Source organism: Prionailurus bengalensis, chromosome D1, assembly GCF_016509475.1.
Source record: "Prionailurus bengalensis isolate Pbe53 chromosome D1, Fcat_Pben_1.1_paternal_pri, whole genome shotgun sequence".
Taxonomy (NCBI): domain Eukaryota; kingdom Metazoa; phylum Chordata; class Mammalia; order Carnivora; family Felidae; genus Prionailurus; species Prionailurus bengalensis.
The window spans coordinates 103,389,411-103,408,910 of NC_057346.1; the positions used below are offsets into that span (position 1 = coordinate 103,389,411).

At 47.2% G+C, this 19,500-nt stretch overlaps 1 pseudogene; it reads right to left on the reverse strand.

The window, feature by feature from the left end:
• Positions 1-17,151: 17,151 nt before the first annotated feature.
• Positions 17,152-18,964, reverse strand: LOC122482813 (annotated as a pseudogene).
• Positions 18,965-19,500: the final 536 nt, after the last annotated feature.

A 19,500-nucleotide genomic window follows, 5' to 3' on the forward strand; every position in this document is an offset into this window, starting at 1 on the left:
ACAGACATTTTCCCAAAGAAGAGATACAGATGGCCAATAGACACAAGAGAAGATGTGTCTTCTCTTCTTAGGCACCATCGCCAGTCATCAGGGAAATGCAGATCAAATTGAATTAAATTGGAAGTTATATATACTCTACTTTCCCATTTTCTCATTAATTGCCTTTGCCTTTAGCAAGCTCCTTTGTTTGGGGAGCCATGGGGTGGTTTGGGAAGGTTTTGTTTGCTGAACAGTCTCTGAGTTGTGTAAGTCAATGGTCCACCCTTCCCTCCCATTGACCAAGTGATTTAAGTCGGTTCAACATAACAAATACTGCCAGGTGCTTGGAGCTGTGAGGTGCTGTGTGGGTGTGGTCCTTAAGTGGGTCTTAGCTCTTATCTTTAGGAGTCCTTCTGCCCACATAATGGCTCTGTCATTTATCTGCAGCTCTTTTCCAGGAAGTGCTCTGAAGGCAAAATGTCCAACAATGGCTGTCTGTCCTCTCTGGTCTGGGAGGAAAGAGATGTTTTTAATGCCAAACATTGTCAGCATCTCCCCATCTTTGGTGAAGAAAACCTCTTCGTGGGTTCTGGGGGTGAAGCCAATCTTCCGGGCTTAATGGAGCACCTGAGGCAGGGACAGAAAGTGCAAGGAAAGAAACTGGTTAGGCACAGAACAGGCCCCATCCCTGGACTGTTCTCCCACAGCCGTGCTCACCAGCGCATGGAGGAAGGCACCTCATCTTTGCACATTACGGAAAAAGAGCTCTGCTTTCTTATCCTTCAAGTCTGCCTTCATCTGCAGTGAGTAGGGGAATGGAAGTCAAGTTAATGGACATCTGGAAGTCTCAGGTGTTGCCTAAGACACTTCACACACAGGCTGGTCTTATGAATGTGGGTTCCTCCACGTATTCATAACATCGCCCCCTTCATACATGTTACTTAGCATCCTTCCTTGTGCCAGATACGATTGGTGATCAGGAAACAGAGACACTCAGAAGGCAAGCACACATTTTGCACATTTCTGTATCCCATGTTGCTCCAAGGTGCATGAACGTGCTTGGTAGATACTTGTGTTACACACACACACACACACACACACACACACACACATGTGTTGAATTAGGCCACTAGAACCCAGTAAGACCATAGGAGGGAGTTTTAGCAACTATCTTGGCTAGGCGCAACGCTGGGCTTGGATATTGAGAGATTCCAGGAATTCTACCGCTTACTGAGGCTGCAGGGAGCATGGCCCAGTGCCCAGCCTCTGGAGCCAGGTTGCCTGGTGTGCCCCTGGATATGTTATTCCGCCTCTCCATTTTCTCGTCGTGCCAAGGGGGCCTACCTCATAGAGTCGTCCTGAAGGTGAGAATGCATTAATACATATAAGGCGCTTGCCACATTACTCGGCAGAGAAGACCCTTGAAAAGTGTTAAATATTATTACTCTTCTGGCCTTTAAAAACCTCACACTATACAGTCCCGATGGAATCACCTAAAACCCATCTTAAAGAAGCTGTGCCTTGTTTGAAAGCATTCTTTTAGCGTTAGGAGGATTTTCCTTCTGCTCTGACTTTTGTTTCTATCATTTTGCTTTCATATGGGTACTGGCGTGCTGCTGAGTATACGACAGCTGGCTTTCTGGGGGAAAAGCCAGGGCTTTTTGGGATTTGCTGCTTTCCACGGTGAGCGAGCGCTTGCGCGATTCCTGAAAGTTTTGCAAACAAGGGATTCTCATTGCTGTGGGAGCCAATCCTCTCTTCTAGCTGTAGACCCCTGACATCTTTAATAATGAGGGATCTGAGCCCAGAGACTCTGGCTCTAAATGCAGTGCTCCTTTTGTTAGACCTTGCTTCCTCTGTGCTAGCCTGCGACTCAGGGCCAGCTGGGAAGGACAGGGCGTCTGGGCTGGTCACCTGCCAAGGCCGGCCACTGCCAGCGTCAGCACAGGCGCCTCCCGGGAAAGGCCCCTCTCCTGGGGAGTAGGTGGTCGGGTTCTGACAGGCGGCCAGCAGGGCTCTGGCTGCCGGGTAGGCTTGGTGAGTGGCCATCAGGTCATGCGGTCTGAAGGCAGACAGGTGGACAGCTGTCAGGTTCTCACGCCCTGTGCAATTCGGAGCCTGATGAGCCCCTTCCTTGGCGCCGGCGGTGGCAGCCCCTGACCCGTATCACCTGCATCCCTGCAGCTCCCAGAGCTTCCCCACCAGGCCGTTGCCCGCGTGCACGGCTGGGCGCAGCGCCAGCAGGAAGTCCTCAAAGCCAGGCACGTATCCCGAGTGGATGGCCAGGCTCAAGCTGCCGCTCAGCCAGGTGTGCGCTCGGGGGCGCAGCACCGATGGGTTGGAGATGGACAAGACCCACGTCCTCCCCGTCACATTCTTCTCCTAAAGGGCCCCCGCCAGCAGGCTGAAGTGGAAGTGGTAACAGGCACAGACGAAGCGGGGCTGGAGGCGACCGCGCTGGTGGGGCTGTGGATGCCGCGGTCCTGGCGGCGGATCCGCTGGGAGAAGGCCCCGCAGCCGCCCGTGCGCCTTGGCTCCTCCCGCAGCCGCAGGTCCCGCCGCTCGCAGTCGCCACTGTCATTGCCCATCAGGCCCACTCAGGTCCAGTTAAAGTGACTCGAGCGCTTGGCGGGGACCCAGGGCTGGTGGGCGCTGCTGGGCGCTGTGCAGAGGAAGGATGGGAACCCCAACCGGGCGGAGAAGAGGGGGGTGCTGAGATCCATGGCTCATCTGGGGGATGAAGCAGGGCCCGGATGGGGACACCTCACCACCCCCTGCTTGGGGTCCACCTGCCCCCAGGTGCTCTCACCTGCCGCCCTGGACCCGCCCTCACTGCTCCCCTCTCTGCCTTGGATTATTACAAACAGTTGTGTGTGTGTGTGTGTGTGTTTTTTTTTATTTAACTTGCAAAATCTGTGCATGATTACCATTTACAACCTGATGAGTTTGGAGCTAAGTATACATGTCTGAAACCATGAGCACCACCTATACCATAAACCTATTCACCAGTCCAAAGTTCCTCCCGCCCTCTTCCTTATTATATTGGTCTGGTTTTGTGTGATAAGAGCCCTTAGCGCACTATTTATCCTCTTGGCTGATTTTTAAGGATACAGTACAGTATTGTGAACTCCAGGCACTCCGTGGTACAGGACGTCTCTAGAACTTAGCTTGTATAACTGAAACTTTGTGTCCTTTGACTACTATCTCCCCGTTTTCTCTCTTCCCAGGCCTGAACCACTACTCTATTATCTGCTTCTGGAAATTTGACTACACATATAACGGGGGGTGGGGGGGAGGTGAACCCACCACCCAGAGATAAAGGCCTGAGTTGAGATCAAGAGTCGGAGGCTTAACTTACTGAGCTACCCAGGTGTCCCTTGACTGTTTTCATTCATCACATAAGTAGTAGGAAGTCCCATTAATCCTTCTGTGTCTTTTGTTTTTATTTATTTTTATTTTTAAAAAAATTAAAAATTTTTAAGTTTATTTATTTTGAGGGTGGGGTGCAGAGACAGAGGGAGAGAATCCCAAGCAGGCTCTGCATTGTCAGTGAGAAGCCCAATGCAGGGCTTGAACCCGCAAACTGTGAGACCATGACCTAAGCCGGAACCAAGAGTCGAACGCTTAACCGACTGAACCACCCAGGAGCCCCTGTCTTTTATTTTTAGATATTATCTCAGCATGTCTCATCGTGCTGCATCCAGGTCTCTCCAAAGCCTATATGCTCAGGCCTGGGAAGCCAGCTCACCATAAGAAAGACAGCACTGGAAGGGGAGGGCCGCCTGGGTGGCTCCACTGGTTGAGCGTCTGACTTCGGTTCAGGTCATGATCTTGCGGTTCCTGAGTTGGAGCCCCACATGGGGCTCTCTGCTTCTCGGCTGTCAGCCTGTCAGTGTGGAGCCCATTTAGGATCCTGTGTCCCCCTCTCTGTCCCTCCCCTGCTTGCGCTCTCCCCCAAATAAGTAAATATTTAAAAAAAAGGGCAGCAGTGGACTAAAGAACATATTGTAGGAGGCCAATGGGAGAAGCAGAGGAATAAGGTGTTTTCATGCACCGTATAATTCTTGACATTGCTTGAGAAATAAAGGTTCAAGTGAGTTAAAAAGTTGAGGGGTGCCTGGGTGGCACAGTCGGTTAAGCGTCCGACTTCAGCCAGGTCATGATCTCGCGGTCCGTGAGTTCGAGCCCCGCGTCAGGCTCTGGGCTGATGGCTCGGAGCCTGGAGCCTGCTTCCGATTCTGTGTCTCCCTCTCTCTCTGCCCCTCCCCCGTTCATGCTCTGTCTCTCTCTGTCCCAAAAGTAAATAAACGTTGAAAAAAAAAAAGTTGAATAATCATGAGAAAAATAGAAAGAAGCTACACAACTTCCAAAGCACTAGAAAAAGAAAAGTTCAAAAAAATTAGGAAATTTCAAGAAAGGACAAGACAAAAAAGCATAAGGAATAGAAAACTATCATAACAGAAGTGAATGAGAGCATAGAAATGCCTTCTAGCTAACTAAATAAAAAGATTTTCTGTCATTTCTAGTATTATGTCTTTAACCTTTTTTTATGGAAAGTTATGACAAAGCCAAGGAAACAGAAAATCACATAAGAGGGCAGAATAACATCACACACACCGGCCATCAGAGCAAATGTAAAAGGTTCAGTGACTCCAGTTTAGAAGAGTGTAGTGTGTTTTTCATTTGGCGTCTAGACAAACTCTATAGCCTCCTACATCCTTGCTACAAAAGCAATTTATTTTTATGCCTTTGTAAGAATTTTCACATAAATAAAAAAACTGGAAAAAGCAATCCTCAATCAGCTAAGTGTCCTGATTGCTGACTGAGAGGCCAAGGTCACCCTCACCGAACGTTTCCATCTGGAACCTTGAGGCTACATTGTTCTGCCCCGACTCCTCCTGCAGCCGACCCTTCGAGAGCCAGTCGGTGCTCTCGTGTTACAGCTCTCTGGGCTCATGCTTGTCTTCTTGTCCACAGGGTGAGTGCGTCCAAGGTCAGAGCCATGGCCTCAGATGTGCCTCATGGTACGTGCAGTTATGGCACAGAGCTGTATGCCATGAGTAGTGTGCTCAGTAAAAATTTGGAAATAAGGACCAGTCCTACAATAGGCAGCGTTTGTGCTTAGGCGAAGTTCTCTCCTCCTTGCTTCTGTACCTGTTTTTACTCCTGGAGTCTGGTTGCCTGGCTTTGAACCCCCAACTACTACTTACTAGCTGTGAGAATTGGGGCAAGTGACATTTCCTCTTTGAGTCTCAATTTCATAATCTGTAAAATGGAAATAATAATACCTACCTTCCAAAGCTGTGAGGATTAAATGAGATAATGAAAATAATGATAATAATACTAATAATAGGAAATACTGATATATAACTTACTATAAGTCAGGCATTTTCCTGAGTGTTTTACCTGTATTGACTCATTTAATTCTCCTAAATATTTGATACATGTAAAGTATCTAAAAAGCAGTTTCCGCTAAGGAATTATTCAAGAAAGGATAGATACAGTTATTATTAAGTCATATGTGATTATTAGGTCATCATTAGCCAATGATGCATGCAGAAGAAAGCATGTGACAAACTCATTTATACTAGGGTGTGAATGGTTGACAATAGCCATCCACCACTGAAGAACAGCTACTGAGGGTTAAGTGTCTGCATCTCACTGGATGATTTTTCATTTGGGGCATTTGAGGTCTCAGGGAAATCCAGGAGAGAAGATATTTAATATTTCATGGGGTGTCTTTTGAAGCTCACAAGTAATAGTCATTTAACTTATTTCCAGGCCTGGTGAGGAAAAATAAGGATTTTGCAACTGGAAAACGATTTGATAAACATTACTTCCTTGCCTAACAGATTTGATACACACAAAAGATCAAATAAAAGTCAGGTCCAGGCAGATGCTTCATAGAAACATCATGAAATTCTGCAGTATGGTCAGTCACATGTCCAACTTTCCAGCTTTCTGAGAAGGGCGGGGAGGAAGAATGAGGTCATCCTGGCCTGGGCTATAAATCTTGAGTGCGATTATCAGCTCTTGGATCATGGGCTGTTAGAGCACATGTGTCCCAGGTTATTTAACTAACCAACCAAAAATTACAGGGGTTTGGCCCAAGGTTGGCAAAGTTTTATTCTATCACAAAAGTTTGTTGGAAAAAATAAAACCTACAATAGCCAACACATGGAAACAACCTAGATGTCCGTCGATGGATGAATGACTAAAGGAGCTGTGGTGTGTATATATAATGGAATATTATTTGGCCATAAAAAAGGAGGAAATCCTGCCATTGAGACCACATGGATGGGCCTTGAGGGCATTATGCAAAGTGAAATAAGCCAGGCACAAAGACACACACTGTATGATCTCACTTCTCTGTGGAATCGAAAACAAATAAAAGACAAACCCTGACAAACTCACGGAAGAGAGATCAGATTTGAGGTTGGAGGGGAGGGGGAATTGCAGGGGAGGTGTCAAAAGGTAGAAACTTCCAGTTCCAAGGCAGGCAAGTACTGGGGATGCATATACAGCGTGATGACCGTGGCTGACACCGCTCTAAGGCACGTGGGAAACTTGTCAAGACACTGAATCCTGAGAATTCTAATTACAAGGAAAAAAGTGTTTTTTGCTTCTTTTGCTTTCTCTCTTCATCGTATTTATAGGAGTCGCTGGGTGCTAACTGAACTTCTTGTCATCGTTTCGCAGTGTGTGTAAGTCAAACGATCATCCTGTACACCTTGAACTTACATGTTGATGTATGCCAATTATGTCTCCATAAGACTGAAAAAAGGAAAAAGGCAACCACTGATTGAAGAGGGCTGGCAACCTCATGCTGACATTTAGGGACCGTACCTTTTCTTTGTCGTGTTGTTGGGAACCAGAGAAAGCATCGCGACGGATCAGCACCCGCTTGTGGACAAGCCCTAGGGACCCACCCACCCAGTCCACTACCAGAAACTCCATTTTGTGGAAGAGGAATCCAGGCCCAGGGTCACAGCCTGTGATGTCTCTACCCAGTTGCAGCTTTGTTCTGGGGCACCCAGCCAGAGCTTGCTACCAGTTTCCTCTCTAGATGCATCCGCACCTGAGGGGCTCTGCAGGACAGCAGCTCAGCCGTGGGCTCCGACTCTGGGCAGGTCACATCGCCTACCACCCCCAGGAGCAGCGGCTGGGGGCCACGGTGCAAGTTGGGCATGGGGTGGGGCTGGTTGGAAAGCAGAGCCAGGGTGCTCCCCAGCGCCAGAGACCCCAAGATACGGGAATCATGGATCTGCAGTCCCATGGTGATGTCAGGCAGGAAGGCTGGGTCCCCTTTCGTCTCGGACACAGCAAAGAGAAGGGCCAGGACATTCAGGAAAAAGTGGATACTGAACCTTTGAGAGAGTAAAGTGCGGGGCGGGGGGGAGTTACCATTGGTTAGGGGTGTTGTGCTGAGCCACGCAAAACAGCCATGGACACTGTCTGTTCGGAAGGAGCGAGGGCAAGATGGGAAGTGGGATTGAATTTCCACGCTTGCTGGAAGGAGGAAGCCTGGGGGGGATTGGGGATCTTAGGCAAGACAGACATACCTAAGTAGACAGACAGGCAGAAATGCAGACAGGCACTCAGGTGCGGGAAAGACAGGGAGACAGACATGCAGGGGCTGGCGGCCGTGTACACGGGCACACAGATGGACAAACACTTGCAGAGACAAACGGCCACAGACACAGCAGAGAGCCCTGAGTAAGCGCGTGAACTGCTACCCCGCCTCTGATGGAGACCTAGGCGGGGAGAAGACAGACAGACGTGGGGTGGGGTGACATTGTTCTGGCTGCATAATTCCTGGGCATCTTTCTGGGGTGACCCCGCAGATTGCAGGTTGAAATGTGGCGAGAAACCAGGGTGGCCTTGGGAACAGTTCAGACGTCTGTGGAAGCCAGGCTGGTGGAGCCCCCCGCGGACAGGCATGGGCCTGGGGCTGCCTTCCCTCTGGCCCCACGAACGGCCCCTCCGTGCCTCTTCCCAGGGCTCTGGTGCCGTGACTCTGAAGCCATTCCCAGGCCGCCTGCTGTGGAGCTCTTCTCTCCCTCAGACTCAAGGAATACTAGCGTGGTGCAGAGAGAGAGGACTTGCCTTGGGTGGTTCGGTGACTCAGGGAGGGCTGGGAGTAGAACCCAGTCTGACACCCAGGTGCTTAGAGCCAAGGGCTGTCCCTGCCAGGGGCCGGGGAGGGTGGATGGCAGATCTAGGGCTCCCCAGCTGCCTCCAGTGATCAGAAGGCACCCCTTTCCCCCTCTCTCCCTCCCCAGGTGGCCATCCTGTCTAGGGATAAGGCCTGGACCCACCGTTGGCACAACGGCTGCTCCGGAGGCTTCTGGAACCTTACTCGTGGCTGATCCAGCACTGCGTGTAAGGGCATCACGGCCCCGATGAGCACGTCTCCTTTGGTGGAGAAGACGTCTGAGGTCCCTGGACATTGGCAGGTAACCAGGGGCCTGGACAGTGTGGCCCCCGGGCCCTGCCAAGAGCAGGGCCACCAGGACGACTGCACAGGCCATGTTGGTTGTCCTTTCCTGTGGGCGTGTGGCTGGGGGGCCCCTGGTGTCAGACCCCCTGGGCCTGGCCTCCTCAGGGAGGCTCTAGGCATGTCAGCTGAGTCTTCAGGGGACCCTGGAAAGACGGTGAGTGAGTGTGGCTGAGCTCCTGGCCTTTGTCCTACATGCCTGTTCTTCCAGAGTTGGGCAGCGTTCTGTGACCCCTTGCTTCACTTGTCCTCACAGCTACTAACCCTCCTTACTTGCTGGCTGAGGTCCGGCAGAGACAGCCCCGCCGCCCGGGAGCAGGCAGCGTGCCCTGCCCACTTGCACCTCCTCCCTTCTGGGGACCCTTTTAACGGGGCTTGTGTTCATGAAGTCGTCGACCTCCCTGACCCGGGGCCCCTGGGCCTGCTCACACCCCGTAATCTTCAAGCCAGAATCACCGCCGTGATGCGCAGGGGAGGCCGAGGCCTCCAGGGAGCCAGGCTGCAAAACACACACCATTGAAGCAGCCTGTCATCCGCGGCCACAGGCCTGAGTGTCCCTGGGCTGGGTACAGTCGACATCATGCTCACGGAGGGACACAGCCAGGGAGGGCCGGCCTTAGGGTTCAGCTTCCATGTGTTTGTGGCCTGAATACTACCCCAGCTCTGCTGTCAACGCTCTGAGAGGTCTCGGGCAATTCACTTCCTGTCTCTGGGACCTCAGTTTTCTCCTCCGTGACAGGGAAACATTGGCGTCAGCAGGTGGTCCTCAGGCTCTGCTTCAACAGCAAAGTCTGTAACACACCAGGAAGAAGCTCAGTGCATGACGTCGGGGGGCAGGGACGGGTGGAGATGCCCTCTGGGCTGCAAGGTCAGTGGCCTCCAGTTTTGCCTGCTGGGCCCCTGCACCTCCCCCTGGTTTCTTGGCACCTGGAGGCCACCTGCAAGGACCACAGTTTGAGGCCTCGGGAAGAATTGTCTCTGAGGCTCCTTACAGGTCTGAGTCTACTTTCCAAGTGGGCATCATGGGGCGAGCATGGGGACAGTCACAACGCTCGGCCTGGGAGGCACTGGGGCTGAGGAGAGGCCAGGGAGTCCAGCTTCAGGCTCAAAGGGGGGCTTTGGGACCATGCCCTCTGCACTGGGGACTAGCAACACCGAATGACAGGAACCATTCATAAACCGACAACTGGCTCCGCGAGCCCAGCTGGCAGGCATTCGATGTCCGCGGGCCTCGCTTTCCTCCCCTTAAGGTGGGAGCCATGGTGTGCCTTCCTGGCTCACTCGGCCGCTGAGAAGCTCAAGTGTGATCCTTTAGGCATCTGAAAGAGGCCTGGAAATTGTCAATGCTTTGAGAAGGAAGGCACGGCTCTGCCAGGATGGGAAAGAGCGACGGCAGCGTGGACGACGTGTCACTGGCAGGTCCCAGGGGTGCTGGTGGGGATCCGGCTGGGGCGAGCCGGTTGGCCTGAAGGGGGCGCCAGGGAGTAGGAAGCCTTCTGGGCTTGAGATCAGGGTCCAAGAATATAAACCAGGCAGGCCCCCTGCTTCTTAAAGTTTTATTGAAACACACCTGCCATCTTTTGTTAGTATTGCCGAGGGCTGCTTCCTCACTAGGACGCAGCTTTTGAGCAGCTGCCACAGAGACCGGTCAGCCCACGATATCTAGAATATTTACTATCTGGTCTTTAAGGAAAAGTTTGTTGGATGCTGCTTTCAAGCTAGCTTTTACTTTATTTTATTTTCTCAAAAAAATTTTTTAATCTTTATTTATTCTAGAGAGAGAGAGAGAGAGCACGCGTGCACGCGCATGAGTGGGGGAGGGCCAGAGCGAGAGAAGGGACACAGAATCTGAAGCAGGCTCCAGGCTCTGAGCTGTCAACACGGAGACCAACAAGGGGCTCGAACTCACAAGCCATGGGATCATGACCTGAGCTGAGGTCGATGCTTAACCGACTGAGCCACCCAGTCGCCCCTACTTTATTTTATTAAAAAAAAAAAAGTTTTTAATTTTTAGAGAAAGAGAGAGCACATGAACAGGGAAGGGCAGGGTGGGGGGAGGGGACAGAGGACAGCAAAGCCCCCAATGTGGGCCTTGAACTCATGAACTGTGAGATCTTGACCTGAGCTGAAGTCAGATGCTTAACCAACTGAGCCACCAGGAGCCCCACACTAGCTTTTCCTTTATAAGAAATATAAGAAATCAGTGACATTTGTGAGTTTCCTACTGGTGACTAACAAATTATGCAAAACTAGCATCTTAAAATGACACACATTTAGCATCTCGTAATTTCCAAGAGGCAGGAGGCAGACAGTGTGTTATCTGCCTCCTTTGGGCGGGGGCGTCTCCCGTGACTGGAATCAAGACACTGGGTGGGGCATCCATTTCATGAGGATGGCATCTTGAGGGGCAAAGTCCTCTTCCAGGCCCCATCTGGTTGTGGGTGGGATTCATTGTGTGCAAGTTTTGGCCGCGGGCCCATTTTTCCTTGTTAGCTGTTGGCCAGGGCTGGTCTTGAGCCAACTCTCAGGTCTCCACTGTGTGGCCTTGCCTCTCAAAACATGCCAGCTTCCTTCATCAAGGTCAGCAGGAGAACATCTCTGTTGCTTTACATGGGGCCCAACTAGGGGCCTGAACTCATGACCCTGAGATCAAGACCTGAGCTGAGATCAAGAGTCAGACTCTTACTTGACCGAGCCACCCAGGTGCCCGAAAAATACAGCTTCTATTTGATGGAAAAACCATTGTAACTTGTTTGGATGTGTAATAGATTATATGTATTATGACTGATTCCAAATATATTTCTTGTTCTGGAAGTTCCATAATTCAGTAAGAGTATTGCTTTTATTGTGATGCTGTGCTACACTAAAATTTGTATTTTCATTATATCCCCAAACAGAACTGTTTCTGCCAGTTTGATATTTTCTGCTGAATTTACAACAGTGTTCACAACAATGTTAGATATTTCATCTCTGACGGAATGAACTTTCAACAGCTTTATTCTGATAGGTTGGATGGGAAAATTTATTAGAAATAACAGATGATCTCCCGTCTGACGCATTTAATGCCACCGATATGAAACTGTCATCATTTTACTGTGGGTAAAATTGTTCTTTTCTTTTGACGCCAATACGTTACCAAGTGTTGCTTTGATTTTTTTGGGGTGTACGTGTGTGCACGCACACAAAAAATGGGAATGAGATAAATGAGCGAAGTGACCTTTGATGGGAACGGAAAGTCTTGCTTCCGAGAGTGCAGTGTAAACACACCCATGATTTTCAGTCATTTCCGTCTGGCACAGTCTCTGAAAACACGTGTTGATGTGTCTTCAGCAGATTTGCGTCTTCCACTTTTCAAGTCCTTGGAGGCATCACCATGACTCCCACAGCGGGGGATAAATGCTGACAAACATCTCGTGCAAAATACATGCTCATCATCAACTTTCTTGAGCAACACACGCTTCTGTTTTTGTTTTGTTTTTGTTTTGTTTTGTTTTTTTTCCTTTATTGCTATGGCAAGTGCTTATTGCGAAATATAAAAGTGATACCAAACAATAAAATATATTGCTGTGGCCTTCTACCCTGCAAACATGGACCAAACCACAGAAATGAAAGCTTTCAGATTTGTATATGCTCCACTGCATGGTCTCTTAGTCCCCGTTTTCGCACGCTGTGCATTTATGCTTAAGTGCCTACCCATGGAAAACCTGTTGGCTTCATGTGCTCTGGCGTGGGCCACGTACAGCTGGGTGGCACACCAGTGGGTGCCAGGGGGGTGCAGTGTTCAAGGTCTCCCTCACGACCACCCTAAACCAGAGAAATGACCCAACCTAGATCCTTGTGCCTGAGTGATTTTTTTTTTTTTTTCCTAAAGCACTGGGCACCTTGTGTGATGTCGGTGGACAAGAGATTTCAGTCTAGAGAGAATCAGGGAAAGACATGAGAAATGGCTGATTTTGCTTTCAGATTTAAACACGCGTCAAGGCAACAACTCCGTTCACTGTATGCGTGTTCCACACACTACTAGGTCCTAGCATGGCAGACACAAGAAGTATAGGTTGGAAGTCTACTGAACTATTATCTAAAAATGTGCGAATTCTGAGACAAATGCTACATTGACTAGGATGCCAGGACAGCAGATGCAATAAAGGCTCCCCTGGGAGAAATTTGAAGTTGTGAAAGTGCTTTTCCTTCCTTCCTTCCTTCCTTCCTTCCTTCCTTCCTTCCTTCCTTCCTTCTTCCCTCTCTCCCTCCCCCCTCCCTCCTTCCTTCCTTCCTTCCTTCCTTCCTTCCTTCCTTCCTTCCTTCCTTCTTCCCTCCCTCCTTCCTTTCTTCCTGCCTTCCTTCCTTCCTTCCTTTCTTCCTTCCTTCATTCCGTCCTTCTTCCCTCCCTCCCTCCCTCCCTCCCTCCTTCTTTACTTCCTTCCTTCCTTCCTTCCTTCCTTCCTTCCTTCCTTCCTTCCCTTTCTGGGGCTCTCTCTCCTGTTTTGTAAAGTTTATTTATTTTGAGAGAGCACATGCGCTCACATGAGCAGGGGAGAGAGAGGCAGAGAGAGGGAAAGAGAGAGGGAAACCCAAGCAGGCTCCATGCTGGCAGGCCAGAGCCTGATGTGGGACTTGAATTCACAAGCCGTGAGATCATGACCTGAGCCAAAACCAAGAGTCGGATGCGTAGCCGACTGAGCCTGTAGGTGCCCCTTAATTTATTATAATCTAGTTTAAGTTAATTTTATACTGTTTCGCTTTCAATGTAAAAAGCTTATAATAGTGTAATTCCATTTGTTCCCTTCCTTTGACCTTTGTGTTATTGCTGTCATCTATTTTGTTTTCGTCTGTGTTATGAACTGTAACATACATTGTTATTTTAAGCAGTCAATAGTTTCTTGAAATTTTTGAAAAAGTGGTCCTTTATGTTCACATATATTCACCCTTTATGGTGTTCTTTTTTCCTTCCTATGGACTCACCCATTCATTTGGCACTATTTCTTTCACATTTTTATCTTAATATTCCGATTTGTTATTTCTTTATGTTCATATTTATATTTTACATCATGTTTATGCAGCTCGGGCCTGCTGCTAATGCTTCTCATCAGCTTTATTAATTTATCTGAAAATGTCTATTTCATTGAATAGTTGTTTGCTGTTGAATGCTATTTTCACTAGGTATAGAATTCTGGGTTATTATTTATTTTATTGTATTTTTTTAGCCTTTGAAAGATGTCATGCATTCAAACATTTCTCTTATCACTTTTCTCTGTGCCTTTTTGTGTTACTCCAATTACATGTATGCTGGACTATTTGCTATTTTCCAATATGTCTCATTCGGCTTTTGTGTTTTAAATATTCTTTCCTCTCTCTGCTTCAGTTTGGACCATTTCTGTTGACTTGTATTGGTGTTTATTGATTCTTTATTTTGCTGTGTCCAATCTGCTCCATTTCGGATACTGTGTTATTCAGTTCTAGAACTTGTATTCTGTTAGATTTTTTTTTGGTTCCTCTGCCTTAATTCCCCATATGTTCATGCTTAAATCTGTTTCTTCTAAATTCTTTAACATACTTACGGCAGTTATTATAAAGGCCTTTAATTCCAACATCTGGATCATTATGCATCTGTGTGAATTTTTCTTTCAGCTTCGAGCCACAGTCACTGCCTTTTTCATATCTACTACCTTTTTTTATTGTGTGTTGGGCTTTGCAGATGGCCTGTTGTAGATATTCTGTAAGGCAAATGACAAAAAGAACCATAATGATGTGCTGCTCTTTTCTGCTGGTTCCAAAAAGGTCTTGCTATGAGGGCCCTTACGAATGAATTTAGCTCAATTTACAGCTAAGTTCTTGAATCTTTCATTTAGAAACTTAACGTATTTGCTGTTATAACTTTATAGAGCCTTTTAAATGATTTCATGTGTAAGAATTCTCTTGGTTTCAACTTGAAGTTGACCTATCTTGGCATATTTGTATCTAACCTTAAGAAAACTCTGCTAATAGATCTGGAGAGAATGAGGGTTGGTAGCATTGGGGCAGGAAGAGAATCAGCTTTGCCTTGCAGGGTAGCAGGTAGCAGTAAGGCTGTGACTAGGTCTTCATGCAAGGCAGGAAGCTCCCTTAAACAGAGAAGGAGATGATGCCTGAGCCAGCAAGGGAGGCTCAGTGGGGGGTGAGGCTGGAGGGACTCAGAGTGACCCAGAGTTTCCCTTGCACTGCCATTCCAGTGCACTGCTAGGTTTTTCCAGTATCTCTCTTTCTCATTCTTTTTCAGTAAGCGCCACAGCTTTAAGCCTAGGTGGATACGAAACTCGGTTTTGGACAAGGGGCAGTAATTTAACTGGCAGAATAATTTGGCCTCCCACAGCTTAAATATTAGGCTACTTTTCCCATTAGCAGCCCTAATGCTGAAAGTGTAAAATATTTTTAAAAGAATAATAATTTATAGTGCCTAATTTTTATTCTGTGTTTTGATCAAGACTTTAGGAAATGTCATGCCATTCAATTTCCTTAAACTATCCAGTGCCTTTAGAAGCAACCACCCACCACAGAGTCTTGAATTACTCATGCCTTACCTATCACACATTATGTGACAGAGACCTCATAGTTCTCAAAGCTTTGCCTTTACTAGACATTACATTACAGGATCAAAATCTGCTATTGTTTCACTGTTCTGAGCTATGGGAGAAGGGAGTATTAGTCTGCACCCTATATCGTAATACTGGATAGATTCTCTCTGTTTCAGTCTGACTCAGGCAAGATAGCCAATTCTGTGATGATTAGTTTTATGTGTCATCTTGACTGGGCCATGGGGTACCCAGATGATTTAGTTAAATGCTATTCTGGGTGTGTCTGTGAGAGTGTTTTTGGATGAGATAACATTTGAATTGGCAGATGAATAAGGCAGCTTTTCCTCCTCAATATGGGTAGGTCTCATCCAATTTGTGGAAGACCTGAATAGAACAAAAGGCTCAACAAGGAAGAATTCCCTTTCCCTGCCTGACCATCATTGAGTTGAGGCGTAGGTTTCTTCCTGTCTTTGAACTTGGACTCAGACTGGAATTTATACCATCAGCTTTCCTGGGTCTCCAGCTTGCTGACTGCAGATGGTGAGACTTTTCAGCCTCCATAATTACCTGACCCAATTCCATATATATATATATATATATACATATACACACATATATCTATATCTATATCTATATCTATCTATATCTATATCTATCTATGGTATAGTTTCTTGGCCATAGACTCAATGTAGCTAGGAATATGACTTGATTCCTCCAATTTTTCCAATGGTTTCTTGCCTATAACAATCTTGCTGCTGATTTTTGTATCAATAAGATTTCTTAGTGGTAAGCAACAGACATCGACTGATTTAATTAGAAAAGGAATTTATTTAAATGATAATGGGTAGCTCAGAGAATTAGCAGGAAAACTGGAGAAGTAAAGTCATTTCAAACAAAGAAAAGATGCCTACAAAAAGAGTAAGACTACAAAGGTGTTGCCCCAACCACAGCACTGACACAGGATGTTGGATATTTACTCTGGCACACTGCTCTCTGAGGCCCGCCTAAACCAGATGGGGGTTCTTTTTGGGTTAGAACTGTTAGAATTTGCTGATGGGTTGGATGTGAGAGAATGAGAGGAATAAGAAAATGAGGATGATGATTATAATTATTTTGTCTGGACAACTGGGTTCTCCAGGTGGTACCAGAGAAGATTTGGGAGGAGTAAGTGTTGGGGGTGGGGGATCAAGACTCCTATTTTGGGTATGTTGTGCTTGAAAAATGTATGGGTCAAGTGGGATTAGGGCTCTCTTTCCCTCTCTCATCTTTCCTCTTTCTCTGTCCTTTACCCCTCTAGTTCATGTGGCTGGAGTCATGGCCTTCTACAAAACACAAGTTACATATCTTTTTGTTATATATATATATATATATATAATTATATATTATTATAATACTATATATATTATATGTATATATAATATATATATTGGCTTCAGTTAGTAGTGTTAATATTTTATATTTTTATATATAAAAGGAGTATTTTAGACTCCTTCTCATTTCACTAATAATATTCCCAAAGCACTCTGATGAATTGAGCGTGGGTGAAAAGCCCATGGAAATCCTAATGGCACTTGGCCAGGTGGCAAGTGAAAGAGTGGACCTGTTTCCCTAAATACGGGAGAGGTGGTTTGTAGAAAATGATCTGAACAATCAAGAAATAATCTGATTACTTATGATTTTATGGAATGCTGATAATCGCAGCCACAGGGGAGGCAGAGTCAATATTGCTTCGCATATATTCCATTTGTACTTTTACCTTTAACGGCTCCTGTCTAGCGAGGCGGGACTGTGTGACTCCTTCTAACCAGTGGGCTGTGGGAGAAAAGGTCCATTATGATTCTGCAGTAGTCTTTTATCCCCTGCATAGTTTGCATTTTTGACAGTATAGCTATAAAATGGAGGGGCCTCTTTAAGCCAGAATCTCTGAGTGACTACATACAGCAGAACGCCCCAATTTGCATGGGGAACGTATTATGACCGGTTTCAGATTTGATTGTTGCCACAGCAAACTCAGCCTCTTCTGACTAAACCAAACCTCCACATTGATTTTCATCCTCTTCTTTAAACATTCTTTCAATAATTCTTTCAAACAGGAAGTATTAATCTTTTTTTTTTTTTTTTTGATTAGAAGAAACTGATGTTCCAAGAGGGTAAGACATTACCTGACAAGGTAATTCCATTTAAGACCGTTTGCTGTAGGTCTACCATTGCTGACTTTGCAGCCTCTGGGAGTGAGTTTTTTGAGAGCAGAGACTGTCTTGAGTCAGGTGCTGTGTTTAGGAGGAGGAGAAACAAAAGAATTGGAGATCCAGAATGTAGACATTTGCCACTTGAAAGGCAGAGAGTAGAGTCCTGGAGATACTAGGCACCATTCGGGAACACATAAGTGGGGGAGTAGTCAAAGGGAGCACCCTTCCTTTTACTCTTGTAATCTGTACCAATGGGAGATTCCACTGGGTTCACGGTACTTTTCATTAATTTCCTCATAATGAGTTGGTCGGTTATCCATACCATAAAAGAAGAGCAAAATTCCTGGCTCTCCTCCTGTTAGTATGATTCCCAGCTATAATCTACCACAGAGAGTAAACGTCAGTATCAGGGAGCACAGAGATGGCAGGATAAAGAGGGGGCAACTGGGGAGCTTCAGTGTGCTTGAGTTGAAGATGGCAGCTTGGATGTGGTAGTCAGTTCACTTATGACTGTGTCAGCTTTTTGCTCGGTGATATCAGAGAGTATCCCCAGAACCCTGATAGTTTGAGAGTGGGCAAAAGACGGAGAAGGCAAAAAAATAGAGGTAGAGAGAGTCATCTAAGTAAATTTCACCAACCTTGTGGTTTTCCCAAACTAAATTAAAAAAAAAAAGGTGGTAGTTCTTGCCTACTTCCTGAGTGCTACTGAAAGCTGCCATTCTTGAGGGCAGGCACTGCATGGTGTTGATACTTATCAGAGCATGAAGATCTGGGGAGAAAATGGGTCAGGATGAACCACTCTCGCCTGAAGCTGCATTCTTTGGGAACTGGATTTTACCAATGAGTTTTCTGAACGTGCAGCTTTTACATCTTTGTTCCTCAGACTGTAGATCAAGGGGTTCGGCATGAGGATGACCACGGTGTAAAAGACAGACACGATCTTGTCCTCCTCTGGGGATGAGTCTGAGTGATTTCTCTGGTACACGAAAGCAAGTGTCCTGAAGAAGAGGACGACAGTGGTGAGGCGGGACGTGCAGGTGGAGAAGGTCTTGGCTCGTCCACCAACAGATTTCACCCTTAAAATGGCTCTGATTATGAGCCTATAGGAGACCGGGATGATCAGGACATTGGCCAGGAGCATGAGCTTGGCAAAAAAGAGGATGACAGTGGCACTTTGTGTCATGCTTGGCAGGCAAGCTTCAGCAGGGGTGGGAGGTCACAGAAGAAGAAGTCTGTCACAGACAGAGACAGTCACAGAAAGAGAAGGTGAGGGTGCATGTGGTACGCAGGATGGCCCCTGAGACCCCACAGACATAGGCTGCAGCCAACAATCCCCAGCAGGTGCCTGGAGTCATAGCGAGGTTATAGCACAATGGGTTGCTAACAGCAACAAAGTGGCCATAGGCCATCAAACACCCTGTGCCTGCACAGAGGGTGAAGAAAAAGAAGTGGGTAGCACATTGGTCATAGGAGATGACCGTCTTGCCTGTGGCCAGTGTGGCCAGGATCTGAGGGGTGATGACCGAGGCGTCGCAGGCATCCAGTAGGGCGAGGTGGCTCAAGAAGAAGTACATGGGCGTGTGGAGTTGGACACCCTCTTGGGTCAGAATGATCATCCCCACATTCCCCAGAAGGGTGACGGCATAGAAAATGAGAAACATCAGGAAGAGGGGCACCGCCAGTTCAGGGTGATCTGTGAAGGCCACAAGAATGAACTCTGTCACAGCAGTGAGATTTTAGGGGGCCATAGCCTCGATGTAAGTAGGTGGCCTGAAGAGGAGAATGGAATCAGAGATTCCAGAACTGAAGGACTTTGCTTTCTTCAGTGTCAGATGTTAGGTGAATATCCCAGATATTCTCTGCTCAGAGAGAGAAGAAAATGTTTACCACCTTAAGAATCCACATCTAGCAGTTACCAGGTAACCAGTTACCTAGTTGCTATGAAAGACTTTTACCTATCTCTGCACCCCTCCTGAAATCGAACCTTGGGTCAGTATTTCTTGCTTGTTATCTTTAAGACCAGAGAACCTTAGACTATCAAGACTGGGAGGGACCATTGTAGAGTCTCTCTATTCTAGAACATTCCCAACAAATTGTCATGTATCCCTGGTATGCACCGGGCCTCAGATGGCCTCTCAGGTTGTGCCCTCCTGAGTTGTCAGATGCAGAGCCTTATGCTAACCCTTTCTGTGGTGGGGAGTTCTGGGGGCACCCTATCTTTGGAAAAGTCTCCCTGTTGGGAAAGCCACATGGTTTTTTCTATATCTTCTACATGTTTATATAT